Genomic DNA, 5,741 nt, shown 5'->3' with positions numbered 1-5,741 from the left:
AGAAATTGTGGTTTCTCAATTAATGCATGACAAATAAATGACCCAAAACCTTTACATGCATTGGTTAGTTTTCTCTTAATCCTGGCATGCAACAGTTTAATGCATGTTAAAATTAATCATGTGAGTCAGAGCAATAAAATTAGACTTATAAAATGGGAAAATATTTTCTTAAAGATGCCCAGTAAACAGGAAGGGAGTTGCTAGTCAGCTACGATGTTCTACAAAAGCAGTCAGTACAATGCTATATAAAAGCAGTTACACCTTATTTTTTCCGAAACTAACACAAAAAATGGGAATATTTTTGTTTTGTACTGCCTCCGTATGGGTTTACTATTCTTCATCGTACTTTGGGTCAATATTTGATCGCATATTAGATTATCAAAATGTTACTAATGCCTATCATGAAAAATTATATTGTTGGATCTGTATTTGAATGTAGTTTTCAATGATATATATATATATATTCTATTTTCTACGCATAACCGATATTTTATAAGTTAAAATCATGATTAAAATATAAACTAAAATACGAGCGGATTAGTAGACTAGGACGGAGGTAGCACTACCTACATTTTTTTTATATAAAAGCAGTTAGGGCATCTCTAACGCCGATCATCAAAACCATCATAAATGTCTGACCCGTATGGTCTATACATGTTTTGCCCTTTGACGACATGCATCAAACGTTTGCGGATTGGGCCAAACATCCAAAATCGCATAAACCGGAAGCAAACTGGTAGGAGGTTTGCAGGCTTCCGAACATCCACCACATAGGCACCCGCCTAAGCAGTCCCACCCAAAAGCCTTGATGCGTGTTTCGCTCTAGAAGCATAGCCACGTATTCATGCCACTCCTCCACATCGCGTAGGGCGGATGCGACTGGACGACCACCTATCACATTCATGACGGTCAGACCAACTGAATGGAGGCTAACCGAAGCCACTTGAATCGAACACGGTGATCGAGAAGCTTGCCTCGGCTGCCCGCATTGTAAGGCTAGGGTTTGTTACTCTACTTCTACTCTATCAGATATTGAGATTGGATCGAGCATTCATCCTATTGTGGTAACTTGCAATATTATCAAATTCTTTTACCTAAGCTCTATGCTTGTTGGTTATTCCCTTCTCATGCGTGAGTAATCCTTCATAGGCATGGGAGATGTAGGGGAATAATGAGATTCATTTGTGCATATTCCATAGGGCGTTATTTATGAAACAAGCTTCATGATTCTTTATTAATTTGTTTATCTATGGTGAGTGTAATGTGTGTCAAACTTTAGGGCCCAAACAAAATGATGTGAAGACCTACGTGCGTAACACATATTGTTCAACAAATCCGTGACCAGTAAACATCTTCACTTCATGACTATTTTTTAAATTCCTAAATATTTTAATGAATTCATGAATATTTTAAAAATGCATGGTTATATTTTTAGTCTATGAACACTTTTACAAATTCACATTTTTTATATAAATTTGTTAACATCTTTAAAGTTTTTTTGCAAATTAATTTAAAATAAATGATCATTTTAATTTGCATGAAAAATAAAATTTAGGATAAAAATATTTTTTAAAGTTCACACCATAATGTGATTTAACATTAATAGTTCACATCTTTATGTGATTAGTTCACATCTCCATGTGACTAACACCCGAAGGGTTTACTAGAGTCGATAATCTAGTTTACATCGCTATGTGATTAACACCCAAAGGGTGAACATGTTTTGCTTGTGAGAGAAATTTAGTCAACGGGTCTGCCACATTCAGAGCCATATGTATTTTGCAAATTTTCTATGTCTACTATGCTTTGCACGGAGCTACTCTAGCTAATTGCTCACATTTTCAATATGTATCTAGATCGAGACTTAGAGTCATCCAGATCAGTGTCAAAGCTTGCATCGATGTAACTCTTTACGACGAACTCTTTGTCACCTCCATAACCGAGAAACATCTCCTTATTTCACTAAGGATATTTTTGACCGATGTCCAGTGATCCATTCATGGATCACTATTGTACCCTCTTGCCAAACTTATGGTGAGGTACACAATAGGTCTGGTACACAGCATGACATACTTTATAGAACCTATGACTAAGGCATAGGTAATAATGTCTCATTATCTTTCTATTTTCTGCCGTGGTCGGGTTTTGAGTCTTTACTCAACTTCACACCTTCCAACACAGGCAAGAACTCCTCTTTGACTGTTCCATTGTGAACTACTTCAAAAACTTGTCAAGGTATGTACTCATTGAAAATATATGAAGCATGTTGATTTATCTCTATATATCTTGATGCTCAATATGTAAGTAGCTTCACCGAGGTCTTTCTTTGAAAGAAATCCTTTCAAACACTCCTTTATGCTTTCCAGAAAATTCTACATTATTTCCGATCAACAATATGTCATTCACATATACTTATCAGAAATGTTGTAGTGCTCCCACTCACTTTCTTGTAAATACATGCTTCACCGCAAGTCTGTATAAAACCATATGCTTTGATCACTTTATCAAAGCATATATGCCAACTCCGAGATGCTTGCACCCGTTCATAGATGGATCGCCGGAGCTTGCTCACTTTGTTAGCACCTTTAGGATCGACAAAACCTTCTGGTTGCATAATATACAACTCTTCTTTGAGAAATCCATTAAGGAATGCAGTTTTGACATCCATTTGCCAGATTTCATAAAAAGCGGCAACTGCTAACATGATTCGGACAGACTTTTAAGCATCGATACGAGTGAGAAAATCTCATCGTAGTCAACACCTTGAACTTATCGAAAACATTTTGCGACAATTCGAGCTTTGTAGATAGTAACACTGTTGGGGAACGTAGTAATTTCAAAAAATTTCCTACGCACACGCAAGATCATGGTGATGCATAGCAATGAGGGGGAGAGCATGATCTACGTACCCTTGTAGATCACAACAGAAGCGTTGACACAACGTAGAGGAAGTAGTCGTACGTCTTCTTCCCGATACGACCGATCCAAGCACCGTTACTCCGGCACCTCCGAGTTCTTAGCACACATACAGCTCGATGACGATCCCCGGGCTCCGATCCAGCAAAGCTTCGGGGAGGAGGTCCGTCAGCACGACGGCGTGGTGACGATCTTGATGTTCTACCGACGCAGGGCTTCGCCTAAGCACTACAACGATATGATCGAGGTGGAATATGGTGGCAGGGGGCACCGCACACGGCTAAGGAACGATCTCAAAGATCAACTTGTGTGTCCTAGGGTGCCCCCTGCCCCCGTATATAAAGGAGCAAGGGGGAGGCCGGCCGGCCCTAGGGGGCGCGCCAAGGGGAGGGGGAGTCCTCCTCCTAGTGGGAGTAGGACTCCCCTTTCCTAATCCAATTAGGAAACCCTAAGCGGGAAGGAAAGAGGGGGAGAGGGAGAGGGAAAGTGGGGCCGCGCCCCCCTCCCTAGTCCAATTCGGACTCCCCATGTGGGGGGGGGGGGCGCCACCTCCTAGGCCGCAGCCCTCTCTCTCCCCTAAGGCCCAATAAGGCCCATTACTTCCCCGGACGGTTCCGGTAACCCTTCCGGTACTCCGGTTTTCTCCGAAATCACCCGGAACACTTCCGGTGTCCGAATATAGCCATCCAATATATCAATCTTTATGTCTCGACCATTTCGAGACTCCTCGTCATGTCCGTGATCACATTCGGGACTCTGAACTAACTTCGGTACATCAAAATGCATAAACTCATAATAACTGTCATTGTAACGTTAAGCGTGCGGACCCTGCGGTTCGAGAACAATGTAGACATGACCGAGACACGTCTCTGGTCAATAACCAATAGCGGGACCTGGATGCCCATATTGGCTCCTACATATTCTACGAAGATCTTTATCGGTCAGACCGCATAACAACATATGTTGTTCCCTTTGTCATCGGTATGTTACTTGCCCGAGATTCGATCGTCGGTATCCAATACCTAGTTCAATCTCGTTACCGGCAAGTCTCTTTACTCGTTCTGTAATACATCATCCCGCAACTAACTCATTAGTTGCAATGCTTGCAAGGCTTATGTGATGTGCATTACCGAGAGGGCCCAGAGATACCTCTCCGACAATCGGAGTGACAAATCCTAATCTCGAAATACGCCAACCCAACATCTACCTTTGGAGACACCTATAGAGCTCCTTTATAATCACCCAGTTACGTTGTGACGTTTGGTAGCACACAAAGTGTTCCTCTGGTAAACGGGAGTTGCATAATCTCATAGTCATAGGAACATGTATAAGTCATGAAGAAAGCAATAGCAACATACTAAACGATCGGGTGCTAAGCTAATGGAATGGGTCATGTCAATCAGATCATTCAACTAATGATGTGACCTCGTTAATCAAATAACAACACTTTGTTTATGGTTAGGAAACATAACCATCTTTGATTAACGAGCTAGTCAAGTAGAGGCATACTAGTGACACTAAGTTTGTCTATGTATTCACACATGTATTATGTTTCCGGTTAATACAATTCTAGCATGAATAATAAACATTTATCATGATATAAGGAAATAAATAATAACTTTATTATTGCCTCTAGGGCATATTTCCTTCAGTCTCCCACTTGCACTAGAGTCAATAATCTAGATTACACAGTAATGATTCTAACACCCATGGAGCCTTGGTGCTGATCATGTTTTGCTCGTGGAAGAGGCTTAGTCAACGGGTCTGCAACATTCAGATCCGTATGTATCTTGCAAATCTCTATGTCTCCCACCTGGACTAGATCCCGGATGGAATTGAAGCGTCTCTTGATGTGCTTGGTCCTCTTGTGAAATCTGGATTCCTTTGCCAAGGCAATTGCACCAGTATTGTCACAAAAGATTTTCATTGGACCCGATGCACTAGGTATAACACCTAGATCGGATATGAACTCCTTCATCCAGACTCCTTCGTTCGCTGCTTCCGAAGCAGCTATGTACTCCGCTTCACATGTAGATCCCGCTACGACGCTTTGTTTAGAACTGCACCAACTGACAGCTCCACTGTTTAATATAAACACGTATCCGGTTTGCGATTTAGAATCGTCCGGATCAGTGTCAAAGCTTGCATCAACGTAACCTCTTACGGTGAGCTCTTTGTCACCTCCATATACGAGAAACATATCCTTAGTACTTTTCAGGTATTTCAGGATGTTCTTGACCGCTGTGCAGTGATCCACTCCTGGATTACTTTGGTACCTCCCTGCTAAACTTATAGCAAGGCACACATCAGGTCTGGTACACAGCATTGCATACATGATAGAGCCTATGGCTGAAGCATAGGGAACATCTTTCATTTTCTCTCTATCTTCTGCAGTGGTCGGGCATTGAGTCTGACTCAACTTCACACCTTGTAACACAGGCAAGAACCCTTTCTTTGCTTGATCCATTTTGAACTTCTTCAAAATCTTGTCAAGGTATGTGCTTTGTGAAAGTCCAATTAAGCGTCTTGATCTATCTCTATAGATCTTTATGCCTAATATGTAAGCAGCTTCACCGAGGTCTTTCATTGAAAAACTCTTATTCAAGTATCCCTTTATGCTATCTAGAAATTCTATATCATTTCCAATCAGCAATATGTCATCCACATATAAAATCAGAAATGCTACAGAGCTCCCACTCACTTTCTTGTAAATACAGGCTTCTCCGAAAGTCTGTATAAAACCAAATGCTTTGATCACACTATCAAAGCATTTATTCCAACTCCGAGAGGCTTGCACCAGTCCATAAATGGATCGCTGGAGCTTG

The sequence above is a fragment of the Triticum aestivum genome, chromosome 7A (genome assembly GCF_018294505.1).
Source record: "Triticum aestivum cultivar Chinese Spring chromosome 7A, IWGSC CS RefSeq v2.1, whole genome shotgun sequence".
NCBI lineage: Eukaryota > Viridiplantae > Streptophyta > Magnoliopsida > Poales > Poaceae > Triticum > Triticum aestivum.
The sequence above is the reverse complement of the archived record's forward strand: the minus strand, read 5'-3'. Positions refer to the sequence as shown.